Here is a 20,922-nt window from a genome sequence, read left to right on the forward strand (position 1 = left end):
TTGGACTCTATCCCCACCTATCATTTACTCCTTAACCCCTACCTTCTGCATAAAAACAGACTTTTTTTTCCTCAGTAACATCAGTTCCTGAGGAAGCATCACTGGATCGAAAATGCGAACTGATTTCTTTTCACAGATGCTGCCAGATCTGCTGAGCTTTTCCAGTACCTTCTGGTTGTTGTGTGTGATTTACAGCATCCGCAGTTCTTTTGGTTCTAATTTACCCGGAGTATCTAATTCAGGTCCAGCAGACTGAAACAGTGTTTATCAACCTTCCCAGTCCACACTAACTCCATCTCTCTCCCAGTATCTGCTGTCTCTCCCACTCCTTCACATTCAGTCCCCCCTCACAGTGACACTGCATCTGCAAAGCTGATGGTCATGTGTTGGCCTGCTGGACCCACCCCTCATTCACTCCCATTGGCTGGAGGATCATGCCAACTCTCCTATTGGTCTGAAGCTGTGTCAATCAGCCAGGGCCCATTGTGACATGAGTGTTGGGATCCTCCCAGGTGCATCAGAGGCTGAGGGGTGACCTCATAGAGGTTTATAAAACCATGAGGGGCAATGGGTAGGATAAATAGACAAGGTCATTTCCCTGGGGTCGGGGAGTCCAGACTGAGAGGGTGTAGGTTTAAGGTGAGAGGGGAAGAATTTAAAATGGATCTGAGGGGCAATTTTCTTTCCTCACTGAGGTTGGTGCGTGTATGGAATCTTCTGTCAGGAAGTGGAGGATGTTGGTACAATTAAACTATTTGGCATCTGGATGGGTATATGAATAGGAAGGGTGTAGAGTGATATGTGCCAAGTGTTGGCAAATGGGACTAGATTAGGTTGGGATATCTGGTCAGCATGGACCAGTTTAACCAAAGGGTTTATTTTCATGCTGTACATCTCTACGGCTCTGCCCTGTGATGAGCTTCATCATTCACAGTGAATGGGTCAGTATCACAGAGCACAGGGGCTGGAGGCTATTCAGCCCATTGGGGCTGTACTCTATCCCTCTGGAGATGGTGCCAGTCAGTCCCAACTCACCTCCCATTTGGACATAGCCCTCCAAATCCTTCCTTAAAGTTATTAAATTTCAAATTTGTTTTGACAATAACTACTGTATCTGCATCCAGCTGTTGGTCAAACTGTTGCAGATGCTCAGAACTTAGTGAGCAAAATAATCTTCACATTTTTCTTTGCATTATTTGCCAGTCACCTGAAAATTAGTTACTAAAAATTGTGACGTTAAAAATTTCTCACTCTGTCTCTCTGTAAATGAAATACCCTAGAAACAAATCAACTCCTGGTCGAAATCACTGCTTAACCTTCTCAGCTCCAAGGAGAATTGTCTGGCCTTCTGCTAACTCTCCATAAAAGAGAAACCAATATTAATTTTAATTTATTAGTGCCATAGAGATGTACAGCACAGAAACAGACCCTTCAGTTCAACTTGTCCATGCCAACCAGATATCCTAAATTAATCTCATCCCATATGCCAGCCCTTGGCCCATAGCCTTCGAAACCTTTCCCAATCACATATCCAATGAGATGCCTTTTAAATATTGTAACTGTGCCGGCCTCCACACTTTCTCTGGCAACTCATTCCATACACATACGACGTTCAGCTTGAAACTTTGCCCCTAATATCCCTTTTCAATCTTTTCCCTCACGCCTGTGCTTTCTAGTTTTGGACTCACCTAAACAGGAATAAAACCCTGGCTGTTTACCCTATCCATGCCCCTAACGATTTTATCAACCTCTATGGTCACCTCTCAGCATCCGATTCTCCAGTGAAAACAGCCTCAGTCTATTCAGCCTCTCCCTATAGCTCAATCCCTCAACCCTGGCAACATCTTTGCATCTTTTCTGAATCCTTTCAAGTTTCACAATATCATTCCAATAGCAGGGAGACCAGGAATGAAAGCAGAATTCCAGAAGTGGCTGAATGAATGTCCCGTACAGCCGCAAAATGATGTCACAACTCCTGTACTCAATGCACAGACCAATAAAGGCAAGTACACCAAACACTTTCTTCACTACCCTGCCTATCTATGGTTCCACTTTCAAGGAATTATTAACCTGCACTCCAAGATCTCTTTGTTCAGCAACACTCCCCAGGACCTTCCCATTAAGTGTAGAAGTCCCACCCTGATTTGCTTTTCCAAAATGTAGAACCTCACATTTATCTAAATTAAACTGTATCTGCCACTCCTCAGCCCATTTGATCGGAGTCTCATTGTACTCTCGGGTAACTTTGCTTTCCACTGCACCTCCAATTTTGGTGTCTATTGTAACCATAGCTCCTATATTCACATAGAAATCATTTATATAAATGGCAAAAAGCAGTGGACCCAGTACCCAGCCTGACAGCATATTGCTCATCACAGGCTTTCAGTTCCAAAAGTACCCTCCACTATGACACTGACTGCTCAGCAAGGTTAGAGCTCATGGCATACAGGGAGATCTAACCATTTGGATACAGAACTGGCTCAAAGGTAGAAGACAGAGGGTGGTGATGGAGGGTCGCTTTTCAAACTGGAGGCCTGTGACGAGTGGAGTGTTACAAGGTTCACTGCTGGATCCACTACCTTTCTTCATTTATATCAGTGACTTGGATGTGAACATAGGAGGTATAGTTAGTGAGATGACACCAAAACTGGAGGTGTAGTGGACAGTGAAAAAGGTTACCTCAGAGTACAATGGGATCTTGATCAGATGGGTGAATGGGCTGAGGAGTGGCATTTTGGGAAAGCAAATCTTAGCAGGACTTATACACTTAATGGTAAGGTCCTGAGGAGTGTTACTGAACAAAGAGACCTTGGAGTGCAGGTAGATAGGATAGTGAAGGCAGCATTTGGTATGCTTGCCTTTATTGGACAATGTATTGAGTACAGGAGTTATGAGATCATGTTGCAGCTGTACAGGACATTGGTTAGGCCACTTTTGGAACGTTGCGTACAAATCTGGTCACCCTCCTATTGGAAGGATGTTGTGAAACTTGAAAGGGTTCAGAAAAGATTTACAAGAACGATGCCAGGGTTGGAGGATTTGAGATAGGCTGGGGGTTGAATAGACTAGGGTTGTCTTCCCTGCAGCGTCGGAGGCTGAGAGGTGATCTTATCTATGTATATAAAAACATGAGGTGCATGGATAGGATAAATAGACAAAGTATTTTCCCTGGCGTGGGGGATCCCAGCACTAGAGGGCATAGGTTTATGGTATGAGAGGAAAGACTTTAAAGAGACTTGAGAGGCAACGTTTTCACACAGAGGGTGGGACGTGTATGGAATGAGCTGTCAGAGGAAGTGATGGAGGCCATTACGATTGCAACATTTAAAAGGCATCTTCATGTCTATATGAATAGGAAGGATATGGGCCGGGTGCTGACAGGGGGGACTAGATTGCATTGGGATATCTGATCAGCATGTACTGGTTGGACCGACGGGTCTCTGTTTCTGTGCTGTCCATCTATGACTGTTTGACCTTCCAGCCAATTCCGTATTCAAACAGCTAGTTCCGCCAGAATTCTATGGTATTGAAGCTGCTAACCAGTGTGTTATGTGAAACCTTGTGTCTTTCTCAAGTCCAAGTTAATGATTTCAATGCACAAAGCTATGTTGACTCTCCCTTATAATTTCTCGCTTTTCCAATGACATGTAAATCCTGTCCCTGAGAATCCCTTCCAACAACTTCTCTGCCACTGACTTCAGGCTCACCAGTCTATAGTTCCCTGGCTTTTCCTTACCACCTTTCTCAAATAATGGCACCAGTCTTCCAGCACCTCACCTGTGGTGATCGATGATACAAATATCGCAGCGAGAGGCCCAGCAAAAGCTTCCCTCATTACCCACAAAGTTCTGGGATACACCTGATCAGATTCCAGGGATTTATCCACCTTTATGCGTTTTAAGGCATCCAGTACCTCCTCCTCTGTAATATATACACTTGCCAAGTTATCACTATTTATTTCTCCAACATCTCTAACTTCCATATCCCCTTTCAGTACAAACTGACATGAAATACTTATAGAATCTCTCCCACCTCCTGCTGTTCCATAGACAGTCTTGTTGATCTTTGAGGGTCGCTATTCTCTGCCTAGTTATTCTTTTGTCTTTAGTGTATTTGTAGAATCTCTTTGGACTTTCCTTAAACCTATTTCCCAAAGCTATTTCATGTCCCCTTTTTTGCCTCCTGTTTTCCCGCGAGTATACTCCTACTGTCCTTATAGTCCTCTAGGGATTCACACAAACACAGTGGGGTCTGTACCTGCCATATCCTTCCTTCATTTTCTTGACCAGAGCCTCAATTTCTCAGGTCATGCAGCATTCTCGACGCCTCCCAGCCTTGGCCTTAACAGGAACATACTGTCAGTGTACTCTCATTGTCGCAGGCCTATGGAGGCAATGGCAGATGAGGACAGAGAAACAATCATTATCAGTAAAGAGGTAGTGTTGGGAAAGCTAACAACTCATCCTTTCTCTATAATTCCTCTCTAGCCTCAGAACTATCACAATCTCTGTATCAAATACATCTCAATCTCTGCAACATCCTCCAATCTCTAATCTCCTCTAGTCTCAACACACTCTCTATCTTTCATCTTGTCCACCCTCTCAAATCTCTGTGATGTGCCTTTCGTTAATACCAGCCTTCAAGATAACCCATTTTTATTTCAGATTCCTGCACCCAGAGCTCCACAATGTCCCGCTTAACCTCTGTCACATTTTCCTCCAAAAACATTAATTAATCACGTATCATCTATTCTAATATCACCTTCTCTGACCTGGTTTCTATTGTGGCTTGTCATATCCCTATATTACGCATCTGTGGTCTACATGACAGAAAACGGTTTTGTGGTCCATTGGGTTTATGCTGTAAAGAAATCTCTCAGCTAACTATTTTAATCCCATTTTCCAGCACAGAGCCCATAGACCTGTCAGCTTTGGCCTTGCAAGTGTGTTCCTAAATAGATTTTAAATGCCTTCGGGATTTCTGTCTCTCACTCTCTTCCAGACAGTGAGGTTTAGTGCAACTGTTGCTCTATTCTATCACCCACAGGGTTCACAGCAGCTGGGTCTGTGCAAACCACAGAACGCCCACACATTGTGAAGGATGGCAGGGTCCCTGAGACAGGGCACAGGAGATTAACCAGGATGGTTCAAGGAATGGGGGATTTTAGTTGCAGAATGTGTGGGGCTTTTTTAACATTAATTGTTCACGTGACATGTTGTTGCTAATACACATTAAGAATAACCATCCGCAATTAATCGACTTTCATTTTCAACCTCTCCCCTTGCCTGTGCTGTGGTAATACTCAGGTTAACCACTACTAGACATCTCTCTCTAATGAGAGAGCAGTCCTATGGTCGGGTAGGACAATGCTGACTTCATCTTTTACACAGTGATGCCACTGTACCTCGGGGGTGGGGAGAGGGAATGCTGAAGGTGGTGGATGGGAAACATCTCAGGGACAGTACTTTATCCTGGAGGATGTTCACTTTCTTTAATATTGTTGGGGGTGGGGGGGGTGCACTGATGCAGGCAAGTGGAGAATGTTCCAACACAATCCTGATGTGTACCTTATAGAGAACAAACAGACATTGGGGAATCAGCGGTTTGGAAAAACTGAGTGTGTTCTCCTTGTAGCAAAGGAAATTTGGGGAGCTGTGACAAAGCGGTTTACAAAAGTTACACATTATAATAAACTTAGACCCTTCAGCTCAATATACAAGGATTACAGGACACATGTTGAAGATTTGGGAAGATCTATTGAGAGGATGGTTTGATTCAAAGGAGAACTTTTATTCAGCAAATGGTATTGATCTGGAACACAATACTCTCACACAATATGAATATCCAGGGCCTGATGTATTGAGTAATTCTGTCAGAGTTTGGCGTTACAGTTACTGAGATTACCATCTGAATATCTGCCTGTAATACAAGTTGATAAAATCCGTCACTGTCAGTTCAAGTTTGAAACTCATACAATCCCCTCCTCCTGGCCCAGGAGGACTGTACACATTACCCCTGGTGGAGGTTAGCAGGCAATTCAGGGGCAAATCTGTGTGGGTTTCTATGAGTTTCCACCTTGGGACTTCATGTGACTGAACATGGGACAGAATATCCCAAGATTCATTGAGATATGGAGAGCAGGATTTCCTTCCTTTTCTTTCCTTCCATTCTGCCGCGGAGCCTCATCAATAAGACATGGGGTGTGAAAGGCTCATGCACCTTGATGGGCAAGATGTCTCCATTCTGACCAATGGGCAACAAGCTCCGCCCAATCATGAAACCGAGTATCCCTGAAAGATAGCAACTGAGCATGCTTCCCACTGCCCAGTGCTCTTAGTACATGTTTCGAATTATGAGGGGGAAATCTCCTAGAAAAGGCATAACAGGAAAGTTCCAAAAGGATTATAAACAGTTAACAGAGAGATATTCACAGGAAACCTGGGCAACAAGTTGACAAATAGAGTATACCTTGGGATAAACTGTAGAAAGCTGCACCACAAAGGGACTGGGGGAATATGAGCAGGAAACACAGAAAGCTAGCACACAGTTACAACAGGGAATCAGGAAAGGGAATGGAATGCTGTCCCTTATTTCAAAGAGTTTGCAATATAAGAGTTTGGAGTATATACCTTAGGGCAACTAAACAAATGGCAAGTGAGACCACATCTGGAGTAACGGGAACAGATTTGGTCACTTTAGTTCATGAAATAGAGCAGTTTATTGGAGGCATTTCAGAGAAGATCCATTGGGATGATCCCTGTTTTGAAGGGATTATCCTGTAAGCAAAGGCTGAATAAATTGGGAATATACTCACTGAACTTTGGAAGAATGAGAGGTGATCTCTTTGAAACTTACAGGATTCTGTCAAGGTTTGACAGGGTAAATATGGAGAGGATGTGTCCCATATCGGGTGAGTCTTGAACCAGATTCTGGGTCAGTCGCGGAATCAAGGGTTCTGTTTCAGATTTGTCAAGTTAAAGGCAACACCGACACAGGTTAGGGTTTCAGTAGCAATGGAGCTGGGGTGAGAAGGAGATAAGCAACGTTTAAGAAATTGCAATTCCTGGTGTTTGTGATTGTGTAGATGTCTGATCAGAAGGTCACCTTGGGGTCAGATATGAAAGCAATATTGTGAAGCATGTAGTTCTGCCTCAGACACTTCCCAGTGAGAGGGAGGGACACAGCAGTAAGGAAAATGAATTTGGAATAACAACTGAAGGCAATGGGTTTAACAATTGCAGTGTTTCATTGGAGTGAATTGCAGCTAATCGAAGCGTGGTAAGCAGTTTGATAACTGAGTAATAGTGGAGTAATGGAGAGGGATGATGGGGAGGGAGAGCTGGACATTGTCAGTGTACATGTGAAACTCAACAGTGCTTTTGGGCGATGTTACCTCCTGGCAGTGTGTAGGTGAGAAACAGGACGGGCCAAGGATAGATCCTGGAGGGACACCAAATACAATGAATTCAGAAAGGAAAGGGAGAGTGGAGATGGAGCAGGATTTTCCAATGAGGGTGAGGTGAAATATTAGGTTTTAGCAAAATGGGAGAGAAGGACATAACCAGAAAAAAACAGACAGACAGATCATGGAAAAATATTGCAATGTTGGGGTGGGAGGGAAGAGCGGTGACAAGTGGGAGGATGAGACAGAGATTTGGAATGTCCATGATTTATCTACACTAGGGTAAATGGTCAAGATGACCTCGAATAAGGCTTGACAAGAGACTCGAGGAAATGCAAGTTTAGGACCAAAATGAGGAGCACCCTTGTGAGGCAGTTTGGCTCGGTGGGCTAGTGGAGAGGGAGGAAAGAAGCAGAGGCAGCTGATCGGATTGTCTCAATGTTATGGACCGAGAAACTCCATGTGCTCCTCACTCTTGTTGTTGGAGGGGAGGATGGAGGAGACAGGATAATGGACATTCTTTTTATTTTCAAAACAATAAACAAAACCTGTGATAGTGATTCTAAAATTAAGTGAACAAACCTGTCGTATTTATCATTTATCAAGAATATTAAAATATACAACTGAAGTTCAGGTTTGAATCCCAAATCGGTAGAGGTTGGCTCTGAATTCAAGAAAAAAATAACTGGAATGAAGAATCTACTGTTTGCCATGGAACCATTGGAGATGTTTTTCTGCCATTGACAATGTCCTTGAGGGAAAGAAACCCGACAGTGGTCCATCAAGTCACTCATTGTATTAATCACTGCACAGTCTCAACAAAGGAATGAAACTGGATGGACCACATTACATCTACCAATGCACTGGAAAATACAACCACACAATCAGCCCTCTTGACCCTGCAACTTCCGCCTCACTGTGGGCCAACAACAGCAGCATAACTGTACTCCAGCTCAATCTGAAATCTCATGGCCTGATATCCACCACTTAACCATTAACATCAAGCCAGGGGAATCAACCCTGGTTCAATGGTGAATGTAGGAGGGCATGTCAGGAACAGTACAAGGCATACCTAAAAATGAGGTGCCAACCTGGTGAAGCTACCAAACCTGCATGCCAAACAGCACAAGCAACACCAGATCGAACTAAGTGATCCCATAACCAACAGATGAGATCGGAGTTCTGCCACACCAAGTCAAGAATAGTGATGGATGATTAAGCAACTCCTTGGAGGAAGCATCACAGATATCCCCACCCTTACCGATGGAGGGGTCTCACACATTCATGCAACAGATAAGAGGACAGCGTTAGCAGCGATTTTCAGCCAGCAGTGCCAAGTGGATGAGCCTTCTCCATTGGTCCCTGACATCACAGATATCAATCGACTTGGTTGAAAACTCATTTCCAATCAGTTCAAGAAATGGATAAGCAGTGTAAAGGTATGGGCCTTGCCAATATTCTGGCAATAATACTGTTGGCTGTGCTCCAGAACCTGCTGCCCAACAAGACAAGTACTGCTCCAGCTCTGGCAACTACTGACTTTGTGGAACATTCCTCAGGGATGTTCCAACACAACAACACAGGGCAGATCCAACTCAGCCAATTCCCCTCTATCAGTCCACACTCGCTCAGCAGTGAGGTGATGGAAGGTGTCATCACAGTGCTGTCAAGCAACTGCTCAGCAATAACCTACTCAGCGATGCCCAGTTTGGGTTCTGCCAGGGCCACTCAGTTCCTGAGCTTGTTACACACTTGATTCACAAACGGACAAACAGCTGAATGAGGTGAGGATGACAGGCCAGACCCCCTCCAAGACCACGATTTCGACTTCAGTGATATCACCTGACCTCACCACAGTCTCAGCTCATTTGCTGAAACTCTCATTCATTTCTTTTGTTAACTCTAGATTTCATTATCTCAACCAACATCCCACATTCACCTTCCCGATAAACTCAAGAATATTGAAAACTCTACTGCCGAAGTGCTCACTTGTACCAAAACTTGCTGATCAATCAAAAGACTCCCATTTATAAGCAACAACCATTTACTTTCGCACCTTTGAATTAATTCCTGGCTGTAATCATTCCTATCTCCCTGCACCACACACCCTTTCATATCTCAATAACTCATTTTAGTTCAGACTCTCAATGATGTGTTTATTTTTGAGTTCACCTGTGTGAATGTTTCTATAGACTCCAAGGGAACATGGTCTGGAATCCCCACTCTAAGCCTCTAAGATCTACTTTCTTACTTGAAGACATTCTTGAAAAACTGCTTATTTGGCAATGGTTTTGGTCACTGGACACAATATTCTCCATCTGTCGCCTAATGTCAAAACTTCTCAATACTATTTTTGTGAAATTAAAACCATTATGATTTGTACCGATATCTTCTAATCTTCAATATCGCTGAGTGAATAATCTGTAACGTCTCTTACCCAACCACGTTGTGGGAGCACCTTCACCATACAAACTGCTGCAGTACAAGGAAGTCAAACATCACCCTCTCCACAGGCAACAAGGCTTTGGCATTGATCACTGGTTTCTGTGGAAGGAGAAATACACAGTTGATGTTTCAGGGAGTGCAATATGAATTACAGGGAATGAAAATGGTGCAGAATTTAACTGTCAGAAATTGAAGGAAAATGCACTCGCTTATTGGAAAAAAGAATTCGTGACTGTCAAAGATATTGTGGAAAAAATAATCTGATAATGGAACAGCACATGATCATGAGCCAGGCAGCAGTGGACAATTCATTTACATTCCTGAAGAAGAGCTTATGCCTGAAACGTTGATCCTCCTGCTCCTCGGATGCTGCCTGGCCTGCTGTGTTTTTCCAGCTCTACATTTTTCAATTCATTTACAAAACAGCTGTGAAAGTAATAGTAAAATACTATACAGAGCAAAAATATACCCATGAGAGACTGAGGAAGCTAGATAATGAACAAGTGGACATCAGAGAACCCAGAGGTGAACCAGAGCAGAGTTCACTTTTATGATCCCATAGTCAAAGATGTCTAGCACAGAAACAGACTTCTTCAGTCCAACCTATGCCAACCAGATATCCTAATCTAATCTACCTAAATTAAATCCTTTTTGCCACTCCTCACACCATTGGCCCATCTGATCAATATCCCACTGTACTCTGATGTGAGAGGCGATTTCGGTTCAAGCAATTAAGATGTGCCTGACCCAACAGGCTTCTCTATAATAAAAGGCAAGACATGCTTCTTTTTGTAAGAACATTTTGTATACTCAAAAGTGGGATAATTTAAATTGTGTAAATGCTGACATTTTGTGAGCAGAGTAAAAACAAGTCCTTGATTGATGAGACCACTCACACAGACAGAGAAGAATGAGTCCTTGATTGATAAGACTACAGGGTAAAAAACAACTCTGGAGACATCTGTTGCAGACTTTGTGACGAGGGTGCAAAATGGAAAATACTGACGGTTTAGAATGTGAACCTCGTGGCTCTTTAGAGCCAAGGAGGGGAGGGACTTGTGCTGTATAAAATGAGAAACTTTGTCAGCCTCGGCGCGCCTTTTTCTCAGAAGGGTGCCCAACTCTGCAGACTTGCTAATAAAACTTTGTTTTCCTGAATTTGTCTCGAGCAATTATTAAGAAGCGATTTACGTTTCTAACATCTGAGATAACGTTCTTCATTGTCCACAATACCTCCAATTTTGGTGTCACCTGCAAACTTACTAACTATACGGCCTCTATTCACATCCAAATCATTTAAATGAATGATGAAACAAATCCAGAATAAAACTCCATTTCTCTGGGTTTGAATGTGCTCTGTGTAAATCCTGCCCTATGACTCTTTTTACTAGGGAAGGCTGTACAGACATCCCTCTGAACTTTGCCCCCTACAAAGCTGGCGGCCGCGCACGTGTCCAGTGACTCATTGCCCCGAATAAAGATGGCGGCGCTCACTCGGGCCGATTCCTCAACGAGACATATTCCCGTTTGCTGCAAAAACGGAACTGTAAAGTTTCAAATTTGTATTTTCCGATGTGTACCAAATGATTGTAAAACCTCTCAGACCATACCAACACCATATCCCTCCCACTTCCTGCTGTTTATTTCTTTCCTTACCAACAACACTCCGCACACACACACTCTGAACATTCGCTCCCACCGCGAGGATGATCACGTGGTATAGTCTAGTCCCGCCCCTCATTCACTGATTGGCCGGAGGACCAACTGCCCCGCCAGGTCCTCCAGCTCCGCCCCTGCCTTTCCATTGGTCCGCCGCTGACATCAATCACTTCTTCGGTCCAACCTGTCGATGCCAACCAGATATCCTAACCTAATCTATCTAAATTAAATCCTATCTGCCTGTCCTCAGCCCACTGGCCCATCTGATCAATATCCCACTGTACTCTGAGATAACCTTCTTCATTGTCCACAAACCAACTGTTGGCTGGAGCTTGCACACGGCTTTTGTTGCTGTTTATCAGTTACAAGAGTGAGGGACAAAGTTAAAAATCACACAACCACCTAATGAAGGACCAGCAACATAGTGCTTCCAAATTAACCTGTTGGACTATAACCTGGTGTTCTGTGAATTTTAATTTTGTCCCTCCTAATCCAACACCAGCCCCTGCAACAAGCACCAAGACGTGGCTTGGCTGGCGGTGAGAAGGGCTCTGCCTGTGAGATCCTTTATGCACGCGCGGACTCTCTGCCGCACCGCACGCTGTCTTCGAAGTGGCTGCGGGGGGGAAGAGACTGTCACACACCTCCTTCTGGAATGTGCCTATGCAGAGGAAGTCTGGAGAGGAATGCAGTGGTGCTTGTCGAGGTTCGTCCCGAGCAGCGCCGTGACGCAGGACTCCGTGCTCTACAGCCTGTTCCCCGGGACTCACACCGAGACGAACATTAACTGCGCCTAGAGGATCATCAACTCGGTGAAGGACGCTCTCTGGGCGGTCCGAAACCTGTTGATCTTCCAGCTGAAGGAGTTGACCCTGACCGAGTGTTGCAGACTGGCACAGTCCAAGGTCCAAGACTACGTGTTGAGGGACACGCTGAAGCTTGGGGCAGCTGCCGCCAAGGTGCGGTGGGGAAAGACCACCGTGTAAGATCGGCCTGCCTAAAGAAGAACAAGGGGCCCATGCGGACGTTTTTTTGGGCTCTGCTGATGCCTCAGCCAAAAATATGTACAAGATTGAAAAATGCACAGGATTGTAAATGACAAGGATAAATTCGAATCTGTGTTTGTAAATGTGGACATATGTATGGCATGATCAAATGTACAGACCATCAAATCTTTTTATGAATAAAGTATATTTTTGAAATAAAAAAAAACACCAGCCCCTCCAAGTCACGAGTGACGGAGGCATGCATAACATAAGAACAAAAGATCGAGGAAAAGGAGAAGGCCATCCTGCCCTTCGAGCCTGCTCTACCATTCAATAAGATCATGGCTGATCATTTCGTGGATGCAGAACCATTTACCCACGTTCTCACCGTGTTCCTTAATTAATTATTTCTTTTAAAAAAAACTAACTTATCTTTAAAAACGTTCATTGAACCAGCATCAAATGCTTCCCTGGGCAATGCACTCCATCAAGGTCAAGACGTTCCTTCTCAATTCACTCCTAAATTTGCTGCCTCTAACCTTGTGGTGATGCCCTCTTGTCCTAGCTTCACCTGCCAGTGGAAACATCCTCTCTACTTCTATTTTATTCGTTCCATTCATTATTTTATATCTATCCATTCTTCTGAATTCCAATTAATATAATCTCAATCTACTCAGTCTCTGTTAAGTCAAACCTCTCACCTCTGTAATCAACATAGTTATCCTCCTCTGCACCCCCTCTAGTGCCGGTACATCCTTGAGCAAGAAAGGAGACAGAAACTGCATGCAGTACTCCAGGTGTGGCCTCACCAGCACCCAATACAGCTGGAACATAACCTCTGCTTTTAAACACGATCCCTTCAGCAATGAAGGCCAAAATTCCATTTGCTTTCTGAATTGATTGTTGTACCTGGTGACTAACCCTCCTGCAGAAGGATGTTCAGGTGCCTCTGCATAGCAAATAATGTAACTTTTTTAAAATTCAAGTAATAATCGTTTTATTAATGTTACTCCAACCAAAGAATGTGACTTTACATTTATGAATATAATATTTCACTTGCCAAACCATTGCCCACTCACATGTATCTATGTTCCCCTGCAAAGTTTCCCAGTCCTCCACACACTTTGTCCTGCTACTCATCTTAGTCTAATATGCAAACTTTGACACCCTACATGTGGTCCCCAACTCCAAATCATCTGAATCACTTCTAAATAATTGCAGTCCCAACACTGATCCGAGAGGCACGCTACTAGTTACTGATTGCCAGCCAGAATAAGGCTTATTTATCCCCACTCTTTGCTTCCTGTTAGTCAACCAATCTTGTATCCATGCTAATACTCTATCCCATGCACCCTTATATAAAGCAACAGCCACTTGCGTGGCACACTGTTGAAGGCCTTTTGGAAATCCACGTACACCGCATCCACTGGGTCACTGTTGTCCACCTTGTTCAAAATGTCTTCATAGATTTCCAAACGATTTGTCAAGCATGACCTGCCCTTTGTGAATCCATGCTCTGTCTGCCCAATGGGACAATTTGTATCGGGATTCCCTGCTATTTCTTCCTTGATAATAGACCCAAACATCTTTCCAACTGCAGAGAATAAACTAACTAGTGTAGAATTCCCTATCTTTTGTCCACCGCCTTTTCTTACAGTCCTTCCTTTTCACTGGAATATGCCTTTGCTGAACACTTCCTAAAATGTCTTTGAAAATCTTTCACTGCTCATCAACTGTTCCACCATAAAATGTTTGTTTCCAGTCTACTTTATCCAGGTTCTCCCTCATTCTATTTTAGTTCCCCATGTTCAAGCACTGGACCAAGGTATTAGATTTTATCTTCGCACTGGAGAAGAAAGTGAGGACTGCAGATGCTGGAGCTCAGAGCTGAAAATGTGTTGCTGGAAAAGCGCAGCAGGTCAGGCAGCATCCAAGGAACAGGAGAATCGACGTTTTGGGCATAAGCCCTTCTTCAGGAATGAGGAAAGTGTGTCCAGCAGGCTAAGATAAAAGGTAGGGAGGAGGGATTTGGGGAAGGGGCATTGGAAATGCGATAGGTGGAAGGAGGTCAAAGTGAGGGTGATAGGCCGGAGTGGGGGTGGGGGCGGAGAGGTCAGGAAAAAGTTTGCAGGCTAGGAAGGCGGAGCTGAGTTCGAGGGATTTGACTGAGAGAAGGTGGGGGGAGGAGAAATGAGGAAACTGGAGAAATCGGAATTCATCCCTTGTGGTTGGAGGGTTCCTAGGCGGAAGATGGGGTGCTCTTCCTCCAACCGTCGTGTTGCTATGGTCTGACAATGGAGGAGTCCAAGGACCTGCATGTGCTTGGAGTGGGAGGGAGAGTTGAAATGTTGAGCCACAGTGGTTGTGTTGGTTGGTCCAGGTGTCCCAGACGTGTTTTCTGCAACGTTCCGCAAGTAGGCGGCCTGTCTCCCCAATATAGAGGAGGCCACATCGGGTGCAACGGATGCAGTAAATGATGTGTGTGGAGGTGCAGGTGAATTTGTGGTGGATATGTAAGTATCCCTTGGGGCCTTGGAGGGAAGTAAGGGGGGGGGGAGGTGTGGGCGCAGGTTTTGCATTTCTTGCGGTTGCAGGGGAAGGTGCTGGGAGTGGAGGTTGGGTTGGTGGGGGGTGTGGACCTGACGAGGGAGTCATGGAGGGAGTGGTCTTTTCGGAACGCTGATAGGGGAGGGGAGGGAAATATATCCCTGGGCGTGGGGTCCATTTGGAGGTGGCTGAAATGATGACGGTTGATACGCTGTATATGGAGGTTGGTGGGGTGTTAGGTGAGGACCAGTGGGGTTCTGTCCTGGTGGTGGTTGGAGGGGCGGGGCTCAAGGGTGGAGGAGCAGGAAGTGGAGGAGATGCGATGTAGGGCATCGTCGACCACATCTGGGGGGAAATTGCGGTCTTTGAAGAAGGAGGCCATCTGGGTTGTACGGTATTGGAACTGGTCCTCCTGGGAGCAGATGCGGTGGAGACGAAGGAATTTGGAATATGGGATGGCGTTTTTTACAGGGGGCAGGGTGGGAGGAGGTGTAGTCTAGGTAGCTGTGGGAGTCGGTCGGTTTATAGTAAATATCCGTGTTGATTCGGTCGCCCGAGATAGAAATGGAAAGATCTAGGAAGGGGAGGGAGGAGTCTGAGACAGTCCAGGTGAATTTGAGGTCGGGGTGGAAGGTGTTGGTAAAGTGGATGAACTGTTCAACCTCCTCGTGGGAGCATGAGGCAGCGCCGATACAGTCATTGATGTAGCGGAGGAAAAGGTGGAGAGTAGTGCCAGTGTAGTTGCGGAAGATGTTCCACATATCCTACGAAGAAGCAGGCATAGCTGGGGCCATGCGGGTGCTCATGGCTACTCCTTTGGTTTGGAGGAAATGGGAAGATTGGAAAGAGAAGTTGTTCAGGGTGAGGACCAGTTCAGTCAGTCGAAGGAGGGTGTCAGTGGAAGGATACTGGTTGGTACAGTGGGAAAGGAAGAAGCGGAGGGCTTTGAGTTCTTCGTGACGGGGAATGGAGGTGTATAGGAACTGGTGAAGATAAGGCGTTAGGGGCCGGGGAAACGAAAATCATGGAGGAGGTAGAGGGCGTGGGTGGTGTCCCGAACATAGGTGGGGAGTTCTTGGACTAAGGGGGACAGGACCGTGTCGAGGTATGCAGAGATGAGTTCGGTGGGGTAGAATCAGTCTGAGACAATGAGTCGGCCGGGGCAGTCATGTTTGTGGATTTTGAGCAGGAGGTAGAAACTGGCAGTGTGGGGTTGAGGGACTATGGGGTTGGAGGCAGTGGATGGGAGATCCCCTGAGGTGATGAGGTTATGGATGGTCTGGGAGATGATGGTTTGGTGGTGGGAGGTGGGGTCATGTTCAAGAGGGCAGTAGGAGGAGGTGTCCACAAGCTGGCGTTTAGCCTCAGCGGTCTAAAGGTCGGTGCGCCAAACTACTACTCCCTTGTCTGCCAGTTTGATAGTGAGGTTGGGGTTGGAACGGATGGAGTGGAAGGCTGCACGTCCCGAGGTGAGAGGTTGGAGTGGGTGAGAGGGGTGGAGAAGTTGAGGCGGTTAATGTCGCAGCGGCAGTTGGCTATGAAGAGATCGAGGGCAGGTAATTTATCTTCACACCTCTCCATATGTATTCTAACTTCAACTATACAGTGATCACTTCTTCCAAGAGGATTCCTAATTCTGAGGTCATTAATTATTCCTGTCTCATTGCACAGGGGCCAGATCTTGGATAGCTTGCTCCTTGTCGGTTACATTTCATACTGTTCAAAAAAACTATCATGTATACACTTAATGAACTCCTCAAGGCTACCCTGACTGAGCTGGTTCGACCAATCTACATGTAGATTAAAATCACCCATGGTAATAGACATGCCATTTTTACAGGCATCAGTTATTTCTTTGTTTATTGTCCATCCCAATGTGATGTTATTATTTGGCCGACACACTGCGCCTATCAGTGACTTTCTTGTTAGAATTTTGAAAGCATCATTTCTGTTTCCCCTAATGTACAGCAATAACAACAACTACTTGCTTTATATGGAATCTTTCACAATGGCAAATCTCCTAAGGTGTTTCATGGATGATCAAAACATTGATTAAGGAGAATGATTTTAAAATACATCTTAAAAGAGGCTAGAGAAGGTTAGGGAGGGTATTCCACAGACTTCTGCTCTTGACAGCTCCAATTGTGGAGTGATGCAGGTGGGGTGGGGTGGGTTGAAAAGGGAACGTGCAAAAGGGAAATGGAGGAGCGTAGGCAGTGCATAAGGTCTTAAGGACAGAGGAGGTTCCAGACTGAGTCTGTCTGTCATAGACAGTATGGCTGCCTCATGGAATTTGAAGCACCACAATGGGCCCATGCATGTCATGTTAGTCAAGGATAGTATAACGGTGGCTGAGAGAACATTTGATGAGGACTTGTCTACTGAAGTAGCGTGGGCTGAGGTTAGAAACAGGAGAGGGGAGGTCACATTGCTTGGATTTTTTATAGGCCACCACAGAGTTCCAGGGAGGGGGAAGAGAGGATTAGAAAAATTACTCTGGGTAGGAGTGAAAGTAACATGGTGGTGGTTATGGAAGACTTTAACTTCCCCAACATTGACTGGAAATGCTAAAACTCTAGTACATTGGATGGATTATTTTTTGTCCAATGTGTACAGGAGGGTTTCCTGACACAGTATGTCAAAGTGCTGACAAGAGGGGAGGCCACATTGGATCTGGTGCTTGGTCATGAACCAGACTCGGTGTTTGATTTAGGTGTAGGTGAGCACTTTGGAGAGAGTGATCATAATTCAGTTATGTTTAGTTTAGCAATGAAAATGGATAGGTACATGCCACAGGTGAAGACTTATCAATGGGGCAGTGGCAATTATAATGCGATTCTGCAAGAATTCGGATGCATAGGATGGGGTAGCGAAATGCAGTGGATGCAGACAATGGAAATGTGGAGCTGGTTTAAGGAACAGATATTGTGTGTCCTTGATAGGTATGTCCCTGTCAGGCAGGGAGGAAGTGATAAGGTAAGGGAACCGTGGTTTACCACAGAAATTGCATCTCTTGTTAAGAAGAAATTGGAGGCTTATGTGTTGATGAGACAAATGGTACAGATGAGGCGATGGAGACTTACAGATCAGCTCGGGAGGATTTAAAGAGAGTTAAGAAGAGCAAAGAGAGGACATGAGCAGTCTTTAGCAAATAGAATAAAGGAGAACCCTAAAGCTTTCTATAGGTATGTGAGGAATAAACGATAGGGTAGGAATAGGGCCAATCAAAGACAGAAGTGGGAAGTTGAGTGTGGACACTGTGGAAATCGGAGAGGTGCTAAACAAACATTTCTCATTGGTTTTCACTCAGGAAAATTAGAATATTGTAGAAAATAATGAGGTAGAAGATGTTAGACTAGAAAGGATCGAGGTAGTTACGAACAGATGTTATCAATTCCAGAAGGATTGAAAGTAGACAAGTCCCCTGGGCTAGATGGGATTTATCCGTAGATTGTCTGGGAAGCTAGGGAGAAGTTAGCAAAGACTTCAGCTTTGATATTGAGTTGTCATTGCCTACAGGTTCAGTACCAGAGGACTGGATGATTGCAAATGTTATGCCCTTGATCAAGAAGGGCAGTAGAGATGACCCAGGTAATTATATACCAGTGAGCCTTACTTCTGTTGTAGGATAGGTTTTGGAAAGGATTATAAGAGACACTATTTGTAATCATCTGGCAAACAACAATATGATTTCAGATCGTCAATATGGTTTCGTCAAGGGCAGGTCGTGTCTCACAAACCTCATTGAGTTTTTCGAGAAACACACAGAGTAATAGACATGTAAACAGTTCCATATTTTGTTGACTCACATTTCTGGGATGTCAGGACTGATGGCTGAACAGGGACTCAATCTTCGTTTAATCCTCCTTTCCTTTGGCTTTCTGAGCCGCTAACTACATCACTAATATTCTACCTATCATTCCCTGTCCTGAATCTGACCCATCTAAGCCTACACTTTAGTTCCCAACCCCTGCCAGACTAGTTACAAACTCACCAATAGAACTGGCAAAAGCCCCCACCAGATTTGTCTCAGCTCTGCCCAGGGGTAAACGGTCAGGCTGGTACAGGTCCCATCCAGAAACAGTCCCAGTGCCTGAAGAATCAAAACCCTTCTCTGGTACACCATTTCCCCAGCCACACATCCAGCTGATCTACCTTCTCATTCCTGCTCTCATTAGCACATGGCACTGGGAGTAAGTCTGACATTATTACAATTCAGGAGCTACATTTTAATGTATCTCTGCTCTCCCTATGTCCAGCTTTCAGGCCGTCATCCCTCTGTTTAGCGATGTTGTTGGTATCTGTGTGTTGCACGACCACGGCCTGTTTACCCTCCAGCTCCAGAATGTCCTGCAGCCACTCCATGATATCATGGATCTTGGCCCCAGGGAGAATACATACCATCCTCGATTCATGTCTGTGGGCACAGAAGTGCCTGGCTGTACCCCTGACTATTGAGTCCCCTGTCACTATAGCCCTGCCACTCTCAGTCCTCTTGTTCTGAGCAGAGCTCTCTGTGGTGTCATGAACCTGGCTGTTGCTGATTTCCCGAGAAGCCACCCACCCATTCCCACCCTTACAGAATCCCAAGTGGTATACAGTATCTGTATGAGAAGGGGATAACAACAGGGGACTCCTGTACTCACTTCCTGAGCCTTTTACTTGATCTGATGTTCACCCATTCCCTTTCTGCCTGTGTAACCCTCATCTGCAGGGTGACTAACTCACTAAACGTGCTGTCCATAACATTCTCAGTATTGCAGATGCTCCACAGTGAGTCCACTCCAAGCTCCAGCTTTGAAAAGCAGTTTCCCAGTAGCTGCAGATGGGAACCCTTGCTGCACAAATAGCCGTCAGGGACACTGGAAGCGGCCCTTATTTCCCACATTGTGCAAGAGGAGCACACCACGGGTCTGAGGGCTCCTGTCACAACGTCTCTCTACATTCATCTAGTTACTCCCATTAAGAGAATTTAAATGAGTGAGTAACCTTCCTTCACTTCAAACATGTCCATTATAATAACAAAAAAAAATCTTTACTTAAGCTGATATGTCATACTTTAAACACTTAAATACTCCACAGGTACAGATTACAGATTAACATTATAAAGTGGATGATTGAGACTAAATCTGACAGTTCCTGCAAAAAGACGAGGTGTAATTTGGATAAATCTGTGCTCTCTCTCAGGCCAATACCTCCTTCCACAGCTAGGGGGCCAAGAATTGAACACACAGCCCAAGGGTGATCCAACCATGAACTCGAACATCTTTCTGCTTTTGGCTTGACAAAAATATTGAAGATATTTTCCCACAAACAGAACAGACAAACCTTTCTCGTTCCACAGTGAAATCCCAATGATATTCAGATCCTGAGGACTCTGCTGATTGTAGAAACTTGTTTATTGAGATCCCAGTCTCAATTATTCTCAATTAATATCCTATAAAATGAATTCACAAAACAAAACTCACAGTCAGTGCAAGATGAATAGTGAAGACAAACACTTCTCTTCGTACGTGTTTAATGTGTAAATGCTCCTCTTTAAATCACCCCTCCCCCACCCAGGAAGAGGACACGTTCATGCTCCTTGCTGTACCTTGCCCCAAATAAAGATGGTGGCTAAAACCCAGGACCTCTCACTGCCTGAGGCCCTTTGCTGCAAATGTGGGACCAAGAGTTTCTAATTCAGACTAACGACCTGCCCAGAGTGTAACTAAACCCACCCAGTCTACACTGATACATTCCATCCGGTTTCTGCTGCCACTCTCCCCTTTCCCCTTTCCGCCTCCTACACACACCATGGGTTACCGCGGGTCCAGTGACCCTTCCTCAGAACAGATGACAGCTGGGAAAATTAGAATCCCTTCAGGAAACAGGCCCTTTGAC

At 45.0% G+C, this 20,922-nt stretch overlaps 3 long non-coding RNA genes across 4 annotated transcripts in view; 1 reads left to right on the plus strand and 2 right to left on the minus strand.

Moving 5' to 3' along the window:
* LOC140458765 (uncharacterized) overlaps positions 1–11,005 on the plus strand; it is a 39,664-nt gene extending 28,659 nt beyond the window's left edge. Inside the window, exon 3 of one of the 2 annotated variants that reach the window (XR_011953668.1) lies at positions 7,684–11,005. This is a non-coding gene — a long non-coding RNA (uncharacterized lncRNA). The remainder of the gene's footprint in view (positions 1–7,683) is intronic. The other variant, XR_011953667.1, reaches the window with a different exon arrangement.
* LOC140458764 (uncharacterized) overlaps positions 1–20,922 on the minus strand; it is a 108,963-nt gene that overhangs the window by 82,052 nt on the left and 5,989 nt on the right. Inside the window, exon 2 of the long non-coding RNA XR_011953666.1 lies at positions 20,368–20,476. This is a non-coding gene — a long non-coding RNA (uncharacterized lncRNA). The remainder of the gene's footprint in view (positions 1–20,367; positions 20,477–20,922) is intronic.
* Positions 4,143–11,580, minus strand: LOC140458766 (uncharacterized). The gene is made up of 3 exons (XR_011953669.1): positions 11,504–11,580; positions 9,840–9,946; positions 4,143–4,383 (listed from the first exon to the last, which is right to left on the minus strand). It is a non-coding gene; the product is annotated as an uncharacterized lncRNA (long non-coding RNA).

Source organism: Chiloscyllium punctatum, chromosome 34, assembly GCF_047496795.1.
Source record: "Chiloscyllium punctatum isolate Juve2018m chromosome 34, sChiPun1.3, whole genome shotgun sequence".
Lineage (NCBI taxonomy): Eukaryota > Metazoa > Chordata > Chondrichthyes > Orectolobiformes > Hemiscylliidae > Chiloscyllium > Chiloscyllium punctatum.